The sequence below is a fragment of the Callorhinchus milii genome, unplaced genomic scaffold (genome assembly GCF_018977255.1).
Source record: "Callorhinchus milii isolate IMCB2004 unplaced genomic scaffold, IMCB_Cmil_1.0 Scaffold2, whole genome shotgun sequence".
Lineage (NCBI taxonomy): Eukaryota > Metazoa > Chordata > Chondrichthyes > Chimaeriformes > Callorhinchidae > Callorhinchus > Callorhinchus milii.
In genome coordinates, this window is record NW_024704743.1 from 93416261 (window position 1) to 93434074 (window position 17814).

A 17814-nucleotide genomic window follows, 5' to 3' on the forward strand; every position below is an offset into this window, starting at 1 on the left:
CCATTGGGAAAAGTATAGGAAGTGGGGAGGGGGAGAAGTGGCGGTTCCTCCCAAATATCTGCGTACATATTTGGGACATCTCAGAAAATGGTTTCTCTTCTCTTCCCGCCCCCGCCCAGTCACCTGCAGGGCTCCATTCTTGGCTCCCTTCTTTTCCTCATCTAAATGCTCCCTCTTGGTGATGTCATCTGCAGAAATGGGGTAAACTTTCACCTGTATGAGGATAACATACAAATCTACTTGCCTCTTCCAACAACGACTCCAAGTCCACTGATGTTCAATCAGCTTGTCTGGCAGATATCATGGCCTGGATGAGTGCAAACGTCCTGCAACTGAATGTGGACAAGATGGAAGCCATGTCTTCACTCCTGTGGATCTAAACTCCTCAACCTCCCTGGGCTCTCGCTCAGACTCACCAAACCAGTGCAGTCTAGGTGTCTGGTTTGACCCCAAGCGGTCCTTCCTCCCCACGTTCGGTCCTTGACCAGGACCACCTTCTTCCACCTCCACGACATTGCCCCCCTCTGACCGTACCTTACCCCAAATGCAGCTGAAACTCTCATGCTTGCGTTTGTTACCTCCTGCCTGGATTACTCAAACGCACTCCTCGCTGGTCTCCACAGCTCCACTATTCAAAAAATCCAGCTTATTCAGAACGCTTTTGCCCCCATCTCACCAGTTCTGGCCAGGCTGCACTGGCTCCCCATCACCGAACGGATTGACTACAAGATCCTCATGCTCGTGTTCAAATCCATTCGCTCCCTGGCACCTTCATACCTCTCTGACCTCCTCACTCCCCAATCCACCTGTCGGCACCTCCACTCGACTGGCACTGGCCTCCTACTCTCCCTCGACCCTCCGCTCCACCATTGGAGGTTGCACTTTCAGCCACTACGCCCCTAAACTGTGGAACACTCTCCCTCAATCCCTCCGCCTTTCACCCCCATTGCCGCCAAGGTCCCACCTGAAAACCTTCTTCTTCGACCATGAAAACCTGAAAACCTTCTTCTTCTTCCCCCCCACCCCCGGCTCGGTATCAGGCTCTACCATTGTTAAGTGCTCCGAGACGCCACCCTGCATGGAGGGTGCTATATAAGTGCAAGTGGTTGTTGTTGTACATTCCATGCACTAAATATCAGATATCATTAAATTGCCAATAAAATATACAGTCAATTCACTTTACAGGATATTCTGTGAAGCGCTTCAAGACGTCTCAAAGATGTAATAAGGCACTATATCAAATGCAATTATTATTATAAATTGCCCACAAAGCCAAATATGGAATATAGGGATATAGGTAAGGGGAGCACTAAGGGTGGAAGTTAATGGGGTATATAAAAATTGGCAGACTAGTTTCCATGCCATATCAATCGATGTAACTTTTTTGTAGCCTGAAAGCCTGACTGGCTGAGCCCACATGTGAACATACAACAACAACAACAACAAGATTCCATTTATAAAGCGCCTTTCACGTCAGGAGGACGTCCCAAGGCACTGCACAGTTGGATCATGACCCGAGCAGGGGGGAAATGGTCAGGGTGAGGGGAGGGAAGGGAGGGAGCGAGGAGGGGGGAAATGGTCAGGATGAGGGGAGGGAAGGGAGGGAGCGAGGAGGGGGAAGAGAGTCAAGAGGGGAGCTGAAGGCTCGGTCAAAGAGAAAGGTTTTGAGACCGGCCTTGAAGGAGGAGAGGGAGGAAGCAAGGCGAAGGCACTGGGGGATAGAGTTCCAGAGCCTAGGGGCTGAGAGGCTGAAGGCCCGACCACCGATGGTAGGGCGATTGGGGCGGGGGACGTGGAGCAGACCGGAGCCGGAGGAACGGAGGGTAGTCACTCAGGTGAGGTATGAAACACCTGCGAGATCCAGTGAGACTGTAATTCAGGACTTTTGGGAGAGGAAACAAGCTATCAAAGGAAACAACTCTAAATCATACTGCAGTTGTTCTTCAACATCTCAACTGAATCAAAATTCAGTTAGAAATAACATCCAGGTAATCCACATAAATCTCAAAAGATGAAACTCCACATGATATTTTATTGGTTTATTTATTTAATGAGATGAACAAGCAAGGCAGTTTTATAATTGAAATCGATATACAGGCAGAAATGGAATATTAAACCGGTCTAAAGCAATTGGTCTCTTAAGCATTTTCACATAAACTTAATTTAATGGGCAAATTAAGCTACCCGAAGGCTCCTACACAATGAATTGTGAAGAGAAGTAATGAAAATAATAAAAAATTTCTAACACTTGATTAATTTCTTCAAAAAAAGGGTTGAACTGAGACCAATGCTAGAGCCTCATAGGGTTAGGTTACAGAGTGAGTTGTGACAATACATCACAGCATACAATAGTTCCTATGAGGTTGGATTAAAGAAGAGGTAGGAGGCGAATATGCTGTCTGTGGAAAGAAGGAGTGCAAGCTGTAATAAACAATAGTGAAGATGTGGGGATGAATGCAAATTCCAATTAATTACCTGTGGGCATGAGGGATTATTTATACATGAAAGGAGATAGTGAGTGGGATGGAATTACGAATGGGTGGGTTGCATGTGTTAATAATCCTTGCATTTGATATACTGCCTTATCATGTTGTTAAGACCTATCAATGAACTGCAAAGGATGTACTGTGCATTTGTAGGCAAACACAGCCTCCAATTTGCACAGAGTAGTATCCCACAAACATTTTGACGATTTTTATCTGGGGTATTGGTGGCTAGGAATTTATTTTTGAATTGTGCTACGAGATCTTTAGGGTCCACCTGAATAAGCAGATCGTATTTCAATTTAATGGTTCATACAAAGGATGCACCTCTGATATTGCAGTGTACCCTCAGCATTAGCCTCACTGTCCCAACCTCTGACTCAAAAGCGAGATAAGTTACTAAGTGAACCAGGTTAACACCACTGTCAGAAGATCTTCTCTGAAGGCAAAGGGCTAGATGGACTGAAATAATTATTTTTCATTCCATCCTTTCTTATGTTTTTATATCATCTGAAGTATTTGAAGTTATCTCTCCCAAAGAATGATTTAAAATTTGGTCAAAGTGTAGTAGGAAAGTTGTGGGGAAATATCCCTTTGGCATAATAGTACAATTACAATTTTAAACTCTGGTATATATTGGACGACAGCACTGAAAGATGACATTCGGCCCAACTAGACCATATCAGCGTTGATAGGCAACATGAGCCTCTTCACTCATCCCTAGACTCCCCTTTCCTCCCATGTCCACATCAAGTTTCCTCTTAAATACATTGATGAATATGGAATGTTCTGCTACAAACAATTGCTGAGGTAGAGTAGATATTATGTTTTCACGTTGCAAATTGGTTTTCAACAGGATAGAACAGGAAACTAACTGAATTAAGTTGGTTTCCTCGATTCCTGCAGTAAACATCTGCCACTGGGAAGAAGATTGGAGCAGGACCATCAAAGGCAGTCATTGGTCTTTTGAAATCTAAGAAACGTAGGTTAGATAGCAGGTACTAGGAATGTCATGTGAGCCTCTTGAAGAGCAGCATAACTCAGCATAAAATATTTGCCACTATCCTCCTGCCCACAGCTCAAACACACAATCCTACCCATTGAACAATGGATCCACCATTTCAAAGTGTGGAACTTCAGCAGTAAATGCTTGCCTCTCCACACACCAATCAAGATAAATACTGAGCCCTGGCTATATGACTATATTCACAAACCTGAACTCAAGGTAACTCCTACCAGCAGCTGTTGTCCAAGCCTCAGAGTTTCCGCATCAGTTATTAAATGGATATCTGCCTTAAGCGGGGTGGGAGACTTTTGCAGGATAGGTTATGCCATGCCAATTTGATATTCTAGTGGTGCAAGTTAAATGCCACACATCAGGTTTACTCAACCCTAGTGTTTCATCCAGCTTGTCATGTGAAAGTTCTTGGCGAATAATTGTACCTGGCTGTAAAGCTGATTCCATCTCCAGGGTGCTAAGTGTCAGGTCAGTGTATGCCCTCATTTTAGTCCCCTCCACCGCCTTTCCTCCGTCATCCACCTCAGTGGGACCGCACTCGCCTGGTTCGAGTTCTATCTCACAAACCGCCAGCAGTACACCTGCACGGCTTCTCCTCTCACTCTCACCCGGTCACCTGCAGAGAACCCCAAGGATCCATCCTTGGCCCCCTCCTCTTTCTGATCTACATGCTCCCTCTTGGGGATGTCATCCACAGACATGGGGTACACTTCCACAGGTATGCGGATGACACCCAACTCTACTTTTCCACCTCACTTTGCGACCCCCAGTCCCCTGATGTTCTATCAGCCTGCCTGTCAGATCTCAGGAGCTGGATAAGCGCGAATTTCCTTCAGCTGAATGTTGATAAGACGGAAGCTATACTCTTTGGCTCTCGTCAACATCTAAAATCACATGGTTCTCACCTCCTCCACCTACCTGACCTTCCACTAAAACTCTCCGAACGAATATGCAACCTAGGCATCAGGTTCGACCCCCAATTATCTTTCCTCCCCCACATCTGGTCCCTCACCAGCACCGCCTTCTTCCACCTCCGTCGCATCGCCCGTTTCCGCCAATACCTCACTCCAAAAGCCGCTGAAACCCTGGTCTATGCCTTTGTCACCTCTTAGCTGGATTATTCAAATGCCCTCCTTGCCGGTCTCTCCTCCAACAACAACAACAAGATTCCATTTATAGAGCGCCTTTCACGTCGGGAGGACGTCCCAAGGTGCTGTACAGTTGGGTCAGGACCCGAGCAGGGGTAAATGGTCAGGGTGAGGGGAGGGAAGGGAGGGGGCGAGGAGGGGGTAGAGAGTTGAGAGGGGAGCTGAAGGCACGGTCAAAGAGAAAGGTCTTGAGACCTTTGAAGGAGGTCAATTTAACTCCTTGAAGGAGGAAAGGGAGGAAGCAAGGCGAAGGTACTGGGGGATAGAGTTCCAGAGCCTAGGGGCTGAGAGGCTGAAGGCCCGGCCACCGATAGTCGGCCAGTTGGGGCGGGGGATGTGGAGCAGACCGGAGCCACTACCATTACCATCTACTACCAGTCACAAAATCCAGGTCATACCAAACTCTGCTATCCACATTCTTACCCGCACCAAACTCCTCTCCCCAATTACCCCAGTCCTTGCCAGACTGCACTGGCTGCCTGTCCCACAGAGGATCAATTTCAAGATCCTCACCCTGTCTTCAAATCCCTCCACTCCTCTGCACCCCCCTATCTCTCTGACCTCCTCTCTCCTGACAACAGTGCCCGTTGCCTTCGCTCCACCCGGTCTGGCCTCCTCCTTGTCCCCCGAATTCTCCGCTCCACCGTCGGTGGTCGTGCCTTCAGCCACTATGCCCCGAGACTCTGGAACTCCTTTTCTCACTCCCTTCGTCTCGCCCTCTCTCTTCCTATTTTCAGGTCTCGGCTGAAGACCTTTCTTTTCAACCGCGCCTTCGGCCACCTTCCTACCCCTCCCACTGGCTCAGCCCCGGGATCCGTTACTGTGAAGCACTCTGAGATGCCGTCCAGCATGGAGAGCACTATATAAATCCAAGTTGTTGTTGTTGTTCCCCTTTGTAATACAAATCCACCTCATAGCTTGGTCCTCAGTTTCTCAAACAGGTTTCACCCTCCTCTTGATGCCCATGTGCTTGGAACTATAAGAAGAACTTGGACATAAATCCACCTGGACAGTGGAGTCCTGTAGCTCAGTGGTTAGAGCACTCGCTTTGCAAGCGAGAGACCTGAGTTCAATTCCAGGCAGGGCGAAACCTTGGGCAAGTTTCCTTACTCCACACGCCTAATAATAATCCCTCCAAAAAAAAAAACCAAAAAAAACAATAATAAATTGGTCATTTTCAATCTACGACTGTTTGTGGGACATTGCTGTGCGCAATTGGCTGCCGCGTTCGCCCACAAATATACAGTCAATTCACTTTACAGTGTGTTCTGTGAAGCGCTTTGGGACGTCCTCCCGACGTGAAAAACGCTATATCAAATGCAAGGATTATTATATTATTATTATTATAAATCTTACATACCATGAGCTGACCTGCGTTGAGACCTTGCTGATATTCGAAGAGAGACAATAATGGTCAGTGTCCTTCCAATAAATATCTCTGGAATCTCCATGTGTAGCTGGGATGCATGGAACTCTGAAAACAAAAATAGAAGTTGCTGGCAACACTCCACAAGTCAGGCAACATCTATGGAGAAAGGAAAGTTAGTCAACGTTTTGGGTCCATAACCCTTTGTTAGAACAGACTAAGTAATCTGTGCATCTATTTATAGACGCGTTCTGACGAAGGGTCGTGGACCCGAACCATTGACTCACTTTCTTTCCTCCATAGATGCTGCCTGACCTGCTGAGTGTTCCCAGCGACTTCTGTTTTTGTTTTCAGATTTCCAGCATCTGTAGTATTTTGTGTTTTGTTTTATACATGGAACTCTATTTGGTTTGGATTTCATTAAGTATAGTGACTGGTTCCTGGATGATTCAGACAGCTGACCAAAAAAAAAGCCTGACTCAATGTGTCCCAGACCTGTGTAAAAGGAAAAGAGAGTGGGACATACTAGAGGTACCAGTCTATTGATTCTTAGTGAGGTTAGGATTGAGGTCAAGATGAGGTTTGGCTGCAATGCTGCTGTGTTGCCTGTCACTGTCAATGATCACATTTGAATAAACACTACTTGAGTGATACCATGGGGCAATAGCACCGAGGTATTTATCCTAGTATAATGATGGAATAGTCAAATGTCTCAGGAGAGACATAGACTGGATTATAGAAAGTTCAGCATAAAAGAAGGCCATTCAGTCAATCATGTCTAAACTATTAGCTCCCTTTAGGAGCTATGGGCTCTAATTCCTTTTCCTATGCTTATTATTTCCCAAATCCTTTTGCATCTTCATCCTCAAAGCGTCAGATTCTCTTTTCAATGACATAATTAAATCAATTTGAATAACTAGTCATTCCTTTCCTTCTGTCTACAGCCTATCATTGGAACACAACCAGATATTCATTCATCACCAAATCATAGATATTAAGACTTCTTTGAACTTTCCTTGCATAAAGCCACTGTTTGCATAAAATGTAATAATAGATGCAAAGTATAATTTTTTGCTTAGGTGTGTGGGATTAATGTTCCTTTATATATGCAAAATTACAACCTTTATCTGTTATGCTGGTTTGAATTAAGGTCTATTTATATAAGAGGTCTTGTTGGTCTTCATCTTTTGGTAGATAGATGAGGCTTTCTTCCCCTGACTAGAATACAGTTGAGGTACGTCTTGGTTTTGATAATTTGCCATCCATCCTTGCAGGGTCAGGGAATGATCCAATTGTTTAAGGCCCAAGCAAGTCCCCAAGTATGTTGGGAATGATAACGAAGTTCTACTTGCATGATCCATCACCTCTCTAAATTACTTCTGGTTATTGCTCCAATAGGAAATAATTGTTCCCTCTACTCCCGGTTGATCTCCTGGAGCTACTTGAATATAGCAATCCAGATGAAGCTCTTGCACAAATTATGGATGCTTGAAGGTGACCTTCCCTCCCCTGGAAATGGGGATGATGAATGGAATGCCATGAAAATATAAATAGATGCACAGGTTACTCAATCACATCAACCAAAAGGCACAGAAATACATTCAGCATGAGACTCAACTCAATGTAGAAATGGTGTATAAATAAGGCATTTGGTATTGTAATTATCAACAACAACAACTTATATAGAGCCCCTGTCATGCTGGATGGCATCTCGAATCGCTTATCAACTATGATCTCACAACATTTTTTGATGATGTGATAATTAACATCATTGATAATTATCATGTTACATTTTCACACCCATATATTTGAGTGCTTTGTCTTAACACATCTTGGGATGGTACCACATGGGGTCTATCACACTCAATTTAACACCAGTGATATTTTTGGAATGGGATTTTGCATTACAAACATGGAGCAAATAGATTGCTATTTTTCGCAGTCTGTGATATATAATTTGCCTATATAACTTGCAACATTATTTTTAATCAAGATTTATTTTATAAGCAATTCCAGGCTTTAAAAATCTATCCCTTTCTCAACATGAAATGTGCTATATAAAAGTAAATTAATAATAATAATCCTTGCATTTGATAGAGCGCCTTATCACATCTTTAAGACGTCTCAAAACTCTTCACAGAATAAACTGTAAAGTGAATTGACTGAATATATTTGTGGGTAAAAAGCAGCAGCCAAAACAGTAGCCAATTGTGCACAGCAGTGTCCCACAAACAGTCGTGGATTGTTTTTGTGGATTTTTTGAAGAGATTATTACCCCCGGAAAAGCGATCTGCCAATTGACTTGGGTTCCTTCTAACTGCTAGGCAGTGGAGTAAGGAAGCTTGTCAAAAATTTTGCCCTGCCCGGATCTTCTCACTTGCGAGGCAAAAGCTCTAACCACTAAGCTACACGATTCCACAATAAACAAGGGATGCAATTGCTTCCATTGGCAGCTCTCTGATGTGTAATTTCATAAAGGAAGACTGTCGTGTCTAGTCTGATTTGTGCCAATTGCAAGGAAAAGCTTTGCATCTCAGTCCAAGGCCAGCGACCTTAACCCCAGCAATGTTAGCAAGCCAGTATGAAGCAATAGAGTTCATCTATTGTGATTTGGCATATGCTAACCACCACACTGTCCTTTATTTAAAAATGAAGATGGCACCAAGTGCATGTGTCAGAGCTTTGTTTTTTTTAAACATTTAACAACAAATTAGATTTGTCTGTGAGTAAGTTAGTGTGCATCTGCTTTAGCTCACAGTTTTGTCCACAGATTCTCCTTTTCAAAGTAAAAGATGTAAATCAATAAGTGACGAAGTTCTCGTCGCGATTGATCCACTTCATGCTTTTTTGTGGTGGTGGTGAGTGGGGGTGAGGAGGAAAGGATGGGTTCAGTGGAGATGGGGAGGGGGGCCACAATACAGGGGCAGCAGTCAGTTTGTAACAGTTGACGTAGAGACCACAGTCCTGAAATCTCACTTGGTCTAGGCTTGTAAAATAATTTTGTCTTCTTTTTTGGCCAGTCGAGTATCTGACACATGCAGCGATCCACCACCATTCTTAAGACAGGAAGTTTCATGTATGCTTACCAGCTATACATGGAAATGTCCTTGTGTCTGGAATGGAATATGCACACTGAAGTGTATTTGATGCAGGTTGATAAAAATCAAGGTGTGCTGTCCTGAGACTGTATTTGGGTACTGCTGGAGTTTCACCACCTAAATCTGCAATTCTTACCAGAGAGAACGCTATTTGGCAAGCTTCCCACTGCTCAGCTCAGACTATTTTACCCATTGGGGATTTGGCTTGCAGGATTAACAGGGGCTGAGTGAAAAGAATCCCGGCTCCCAGTGATTGGTCTCCCATTCCAGGCTGGCTGGTCTATCAACAACAACAAGATTACATTTGTATAGTGCCTTTCACGTTGAGAGGACATCCATCATCAACAATGCCTTTGAATGCTATAAACCCGCCTGGCTCAGGAACCAAATGACCTACACCATCACAGAGGATCTATTTAATTCTAACATTTATCTTCTAAATTAAGACTGACTTTAAAATTTTCCGCAATCCTGCATGATATTAAATTTTAACACAAATTTTTGTTACAGAGTACGATTAGGTGGAGTTTCAGGTCTATGAGTGGGCAGTGTGCTCTCTAAATACATATGGATTTGTAATGCACAATATTCTATTTTCCTTCTATTTAAAATATTCTTATTTTCAGACCTTTTTGAATATATAACTTACCAATCCACCCAAGAGCAATGCCAGATGACTTGCTCATTTGTTCTTGATCCAGTCAAATGCATGAGAGCAGGATACGATTAAACAGCTAGCAATTCATCATTCTCCCCTCTGGATGTGTAGAACTACAAAACGCTACACGACCAGTCCCAAGGTGTTGCTGCAACAATATAAGACTGTGGGGGGTACAAAATCTATTGTAGCAAAATGCTGCCTAGTTTCTGGTAAAATGTTATGCAATATAAACTACATTTTCTGCACTGAAAGCCTAGTACATCAAGTGTGATTCCAGCTCAACCCACCATCACCACAGAACCAAGATCTCATGACAACAACAACAAAATTGCATTTGTATAGCGCCTTTCACGTTGGGAGGAGGTCCCAAGGCGCTGGATGGACAGAGTTTCGGACCTGAGCTGGCGTGAAACAGGTCGGAGCCCGCTGAGTGGAGGGAATGAGCAGGATGGCAAGGGGTTAGGAGGTCACAGAGGTAGGGGGTAGAAAGACCATGGAGGGCTTTAAAGCTGAGAACCAGGATCTTGAACTATATCCTATGTGTGAATGGGAAGCCAGTGGAGTCGGGCGAGGATGGGGGTGATAGGGTCATGGAGCCTTGTGCGGGAGAGGACACAGCCTGCAGAGTTCTGGATGATCTGCAGCCTATGGAGGGAGGAGTTGGGAAGGCCAAGAAGCAGGGAGTTTGCATAGTCAAGCCTCGATGTAATGAAAGCATGTAAGAGGGTTTCGGGGGCCTGCGGTGTGAGACAATGGTGGAGCCGGGCGATGTTGCAGAGTTGGGGCAAGGCAGAGCAGGTCATGGCACAGATGTGGAGTGGAAAAGATAGTTGGGTGTCAAACAATATGGCAAGGTTCCGGATACCAAAGATCATTAATCAGCCTGATGTGAAGTGATTTCCTGCAGAAAATGTTATTTTCATCAAGATGTGCAATAACTAGAGTTTTCAACAGCAGCACTTTTTCAAACCTCATAGACTGAGAATACTGAACTAGAGGACATAGGTTTAAAATTAGCAAGTCTCCAGAGTTACCAGAGATCAGAATATTTCTCATAGACTCCTGGATAATGTGAATCAGATTTCCAGCATAATCAGCTGAGATTGTGTTGGTTCATTTTTTCAGAAAATAAATTGATACATTTTTGGTTAGGATCAGTATTGGAGGTGATAGGGATAAATAAAATCAGCAAATACTGGAGGTTTTACAGATTGATACAAATCAACAAGTACGCCTTGAAACACAATGGTTTCTGTGCTATTGAGGCCATGGCAAAGCCAGGAGGCAGAGATGAATGTAGGAACATAGGAACAGGAGTAGGCCATTCAGTCCCTTATGCCTGTTGCACCATTCTGTTAGATCATTGATGATCTGTATCTCAACTCCATTTATCTGCCTTTGCTCCATATCCCTTGTAGAGATGAGGAAATAGATAATGTTCGGAGATTTTCATTGTCTTGGACAATCTGGGAGTATCTACCAAGTATTCAATCCTCAGGAGATTGAGGACTGCATAGAGTCCATGAAGGGTTAGGTACTAGTCTGATCTGTGCAATAAATGTACTCAATGGTCTCATTGGACATTCTCAATTCATGCCTTCTTATTGTCTTAACAAAAGTCCTTACGGAAATCCTTACCTGAAACAAATTTCCAAATTGGTATAAACTATGACATCCCAAGCATGTTCCTCTCTGCTAGCTTCAATATATGAGTCACCTTCAGTGGTTCAATGGTTGATCTTCTGAAGATTTTCCTTGGAGTCAATAGCTTCCAAAAATGTCACTGGGTTGTAGCCTTGTGGACACTCAATATAGGCTTCCGTGGCATGTTTATGCTGTGCTATAGTTGTATTACACAGCAAGCCAAGCTCCTTTAATAATGCATGTTGGTTCATCTCGATAACATTGACGCTCCATACTGGCCAGCTAGTGTGGTGCACTCATCTTCTTACTGTGGGCATGGCCAGCTCCTTTATGACACTGGAATAGTATCTCTTTTTTACACCATTTTCTTTATTGCTGTTTTCTTTTATTGCTTTGGGACAAAAAACATACGCAGGCGTTTCAAGACAACCAAACAAATATGCATGACAAAACCAAATAGAGAAAAAGATTTCTCCCTGGGACAAAGAAATGCAGTTGAAGTCATTGGATGTCACAGCAGATTGTTGAATATTCAGAATATCTGAGTGCTCAAGCCATGATTGTTTGGAATATTTTTTGTCATGTTTAGGGACTGTTTTAAGCAGCAAAATAAAACAATAGTTTTGAAGATAATCTGATTTCTTGGGAGATTTATTCCAGATTTTTCACTTCTGTGCAATAAGCCAAATAAATGAGAGGAGGAACATCTTGCTGATTGACTATTCTTTACGTATGAGTTTGAACAATACGCGCTGGATAGCTCTTTGACTATTGAGGGAGGAGATAGCACAACTAAGACTGATATTCATGCATATGAGATGTTTTTTTTAAAAAAGCCCTGAATGGAAAAGCTGTGGGGCAATGGTGAGGTCTTATGGCATCTATGGGGAGCTTGAATTGTTGAGCATTTGTATTATATTGATAGGGAAGAGCTGTGTTTTTACATAATTAAACTAAGTTCAGACCAAATGCCATTTTAAGAGTTAATCTTTGCCTGTGGTATAAACAAAACACACAGCAAGGAACACAGTGGGATAGATGCTTTGTTCTGCTTCTAAGACCATCATGTTAATGAGGATTAGTGCACAAACTCTCGGGGTGAATACTGTACAGGTTCAGTCGGGGAGCGGCGGCAGGACAGCGCGGGGAGGAGCCTGGGCCTACTGATCCAGGTACTTAAACTCGACGCCGGAGCGAGTTCAGCTAGGGGGGGGAGGGGAGGAGAGGGGGTGGTCTGGAGGCGGAGCGGGGGAACCGCTGACGTCATAGATTAGTTTTCAGGTGAGTGCGCGCGCAAAAAAAAAAAAAAAAAAACCCTCTGCACCCCCCCCCCAGGGCTCACATCAGAGCCCACTAAGGTCCTGTTGGGTTCGCTGCCCCAATCTACGGGATAATGCCATCCACCTGACCGCTCGCTCCCGGTCCCCGCGTGCGCACTATGGCTGCCGCTTTGACCCGAGCCCCCTCACCCCCTCCCTCCCTCCCCCCTCCTCTCTCCCCCCAAACCCTCCCCCCTCTGCATCTCTCCCGCTCTCTCCTCCTCTCTCTCCGTCCCTCTCGTCTTCTATCCCCACTTGACCCTCTCACAACCTCCCTCTGCTCCAGCCTGGGAATCCTCCGCCGGGCTCACCATGGCACTCGGCGTTGGCTGTCCAGCAGCAGCCACACCGACTGCCCCATTCCCCACCACACTCGCCACCCACCCCGGACACAGACCCGGGGAGTCAACCTCTCCTCCCTCATCCCCATCTCCCCCACCCCTGCCTCACAACCTGGACCCCCATCCCCTCCCACACACCCTTCTGTCAACCGCTCCCTCCACATCGGACTGCAAAATGTCCACTCCCTCTGCAACATCCTTGATGAGAACGTTGATATCATGGCCTTAACGGAAACCTGGCTCACCCCAGGCGACACCTTCCCCCTCACGGAGGCCACGCCACCCGGCTACACCTCCCACCACATCCCCCGCCCCAACCGCCGTGGCGGTGGTGTTGCCCTTATCTCAAGGACACCACTTGCCCTATCCCCTTACTCCACTGGCTCTTTCCCCTCCTTTGAGCACCTCACCCTCTCCCACCCCTCATTCCTCTCCCTTAAAATCCTCCTCCTCTACCGGCCCCCTAAAACCTCTCCCACCTTCATCTCTGACATTTCAACACTCCTCACATCTCTTTGCCTCTGCTCTGATCGCCTCATCATCCTGGGCGACTTTAACCTACACTTCACCCCCTCCTGCTCCATCTCCACAGACTTCTCTTCCCTGCTCTCCTCACTCAACCTCTCCTTACACATAAACTCCCCCACTCACAGTCACGGCCACCCACTCGATTTGGTGATCACCCGGGGCCTCAGTGTCTCGGATGTCACTATTACCGACAAGGCCATCTCTGACCACTACTTCATCTCCTTCACCACCTCCAACCCCCTCCCCACCTCCACCAGACCCACCACCATCTTCTACCGCCCTTGGAAGAAGTTACCCCCACAATCCCTAACCGATGCCTTGGAGTCCTCTGAACTCCTCTCCCTCTGGCCTTCAACCCTCACCGACCCCTCTTCTCCTCTCTCCCTCCTCCACAATACCCTCTCCTCCACACTCGATACTCTTGCCCCCATCACTTCCCGCACTGTCTCCTACTCCCGCTCCTCCCCCTGGTACACCACCCACCTCCGCTCACTGAAAAGCCAGGTGCGGGCTGCTGAACGCACCTGTGTCAAATCTGGCCTAACGGTCCACCGACAAATCTGGCTGGACCTCCTCAAAATTTACCGCTCCACTCTAGCCTCGGCCAAGTCGTCCTTCTACTCCAGGATAATCCTGGAGGCGAAGAACAACCCCAGGCTACTGTTTTCCACCACAACCCGACTCCTCCGTCCCCCCCGCCACCCCGCGCAGGTCATCTCCTCCAACCTTCACTGCGAGGAGATGCTGGATTTCCTTGAATCCAAGATCAAGGGAATCCGCTCCGCGGTCACTTCCCCTCCAACTTCCACCAACCCCCCACCCCTTCCCTCCCACACTCCGACTCCTACCCATCCTCCCCTACACACCTTCGTACCCGTTTCCCCACCCTCTGTCACTGAACTCATCCTATCCCTAAAACCAACCACCTGCTCCCTTGACCCCATCCCCACTCCACTCCTTATCTCCCAGCTCCACTTTCTTGCCCCACATATCACTGACATCATCAACCTGTCCCTCTCCTCTGGCTCTGTCCCCATTCCATTAAAAACTGCCATCATCACGCCCACCCTGAAAAAACCCTCCCTTGATGCGTCGCAGCTATCAAGCTACCGGCCCATCTCCAACCTCCCCTTTCTCTCCAAGGTCTTGGAAAGAGTTGTCGCCTCCCAACTGCGCTCTTTCCTTTCCACCCATTCTCTTTTCGAACCCCTTCAGTCAGGTTTCCGTGCTGCCCATAGCACAGAAACTGCCCTGGTCAAGGTCACCAATGATATCCTGACCATCTGTGACCAGGGCTCCCTCTGTCTCCTCGTCCTCCTCGACCTATCGGCAGCATTCGATACGGTCGACCACGCTATCCTACTCCACCGCTTGTCCTCCCACCTCAACCTTCAAGGCACTGTCCTTGAATGGTTTAGGTCGTACCTTTCTCACCGTCTTCACTTTGTCTCGACGAATGGCTTCTCCTCCACCCCCCGTACTGTCTCATGTGGTGTCCCTCAGGGCTCTGTCCTCGGTCCCCTCCTCTTCACCCTCTATATGCTCCCCCTCGGTGACATCATCCGCAGACATGGAGTTAACTTCCACATGTATGCGGATGACACCCAACTCTACCTTTCCTCCTCTACTCTCAACTCCACGACCACCGATGTCCTGACAGCCTGCCTGTCCGACATCGAGTCCTGGACGAGAGACAACTTTCTTCAGCTCAACGTGCGAAAAACCGAGGCCCTCCTGATTGGCTCACGTCAGCGCCTCCGCACCTCAGGCGCTGACACCATCAGCATCCAAGGCTGCACTCTCCACCTCTCAAAGCCAGTCAGGAACCTCGGCGTTTTGTTCGACCCTGAGCTGTCCTTTCTCCCTCACATCCGCACCACAACTGGCACCGCCTTCCATCACCTCCGGAACATCGCCAGACTACGGCATTACCTCACCCCTCACGCTGCTGAAACCCTGGTTCACGCCTTTGTCACCTCAAGGCTGGACTATGGGAACTCTCTCCTCGCCGGCCTTCCCGCCACCTCCCTCCACAAGCTGCAGGTCATTCAGAACTCTGCAGCTCGTGTACTGTCCCGCACCAGGCTTCGGGACCACATCACTCCCACCCTCGCTCGCCTCCACTGGCTCCCCATCCCCCAGAGGATTGATTTCAAGATCCTCATCCTCACCTACAAGGCCATTCACGGCCTTGCTCCCTCCTACCTCTCCAACCTACTATCCCCCTACCTACCTGCCCGTACCCTCCGTTCCTCTGGCTCCGGTCTGCTCCACGTCCCCCGCCCCAACCGCCCTACCATCGGTGGTCGGGCCTTCAGCCTCTCAGCCCCCAGGCTCTGGAACTCCATCCCCCAGTGCCTTCGCCTTGCTTCCTCCCTTTCCTCCTTCAAGGCCGGTCTCAAAACCTTTCTCTTTGACCGTGCCTTCAGCTCCCCTCTCGACTCTCTTCCCCTCCTCGCTCCTTCCCTTCCCTCCCCTCACCCTGACCATTTCCCCCCTCCTTGCTCCCTCCCTTCCCTCCCCTCACCCTGACCATTTCCCCCCTGCTCGGGTCATGACCCAACTGTGCAGCGCCTTGGGACGTCCTCCTGACGTGAAAGGCGCTTTATAAATGGAATCTTGTTGTTGTTGTTGTTGTTGTTGTTGTTCAGTTAGATAAAAGAAGCATTTATTCTGTTGCAAGAATCTTTCCATTAAGAGGCTTTGCATCTATTCTATATCGTGCAGTGGATATGGTGTAGTGGAATTTGAGCATCTGTAAAACAGAATGGCAAGTGTGGTTGTTGCCTGTGATTCCCACAAACCAACAAACAAAATTACATTTATATAGCACCTTCCACATCAGAAGGATACCCCAAGGTGTTGGACTGTCAAGAATTTGCACCCAAGCTGAGACTGTAATCAAGAGGGGTGGAGGGTAGGGTGGTTGGGAAGCTAGTAAAAGGTACGGTCAAAGTCTTGAGATGGGTCTTGAAGGAGGCAAGGGAGGGAGTGAGGCAGAGTGATCTCACAGAATGGAGTTCGAGAGGGTAGGGGTCAGAAAGGCTGAAGACCCGACTGTTGATACTCAATCCCCTCAAGCACTTCAAACAAGCAGAAGTCAGATATCTCCACAGGGAAGGAGACCAGACTATAGGACAGATCACTACAGGCTTTTCACAATAACCAGCCCCTGAGAAGCTCTATGAGCAGGAGCAGCATATCCGCTTGGCAGGTTTATGGTGTGCATTACTGGAAGCATAAACGTATGCTTTTCAGTGCGTTGTTGAATAAAATTAGTTCCCTCAATAGTGCGTTAAAGAGGATTATAAGGGCAAATTGTTGTTATTGTTGTTGTATGCTCGAATGGAACAACTAATCTGAGGGCTGGGCAGAGTGCACATTTTTGCTCTTCCACAGGAGATCGAACCTGAAAAAATTATTAAAAGAACAGAACAAATTTAAAAGTTCCCCAGTGTCCACAATTCATAGTTCAAAAACATAAGTGATATCTGAGATGGAGCCTAACAGATTTGTGCAACCAAGAGGGTCCACCCTCCTAATGGCTCATTAGTGTTTAACATAACAAACTGCTTTTCTTAACTAGTGTGAGCAGAAAATTAAGCCACCCATTTGTTATCAACATTGCAAACTTTACCCCATAGACTTTTTATAAAATAGGAACAAAGCAATTTTTCCAATGCATCATTTGTTTTTCTCTATGCTTAATTATCGTAAGCATATCTACCCATACTACTCCTGGTTGTACTGGCTGGGGCATGGAGTGCCCAACTCAGTCCAAAATGTATCAACACTGTGACCTGAGGAGGAGTAACTCTTCCCCTTTCAGTTGCTCACTCAGTGCAGGACATCTTTGTGCTCTGTTTTAACAATTATAATCCTTGTATTTGATATAGCACCTCTGACATTCTGAGAACATCTCAAAGTGCTTTACAGGATATTCTGGTAAGTGTCAAGTGTCCCGCAAAAAGCCAATATCCTGTGAAGCATCTTGAAGTGGCTCAAATTCATGGAAAGGCACAATATCAAATTCAAGGATTATTATGAAGTAAATGACCAATCTGGAAGTCATCTGGCTATGTGGGATTGTCATCTTATTTGACTTGCTGACAATTTACAGGCATCTGATGTTCACTTCCTTATTTACGTTTGTCTGATTGTTTTCGAATTCAAGATCCTCACCCTCACCTACAAGGCCATTCACGGCC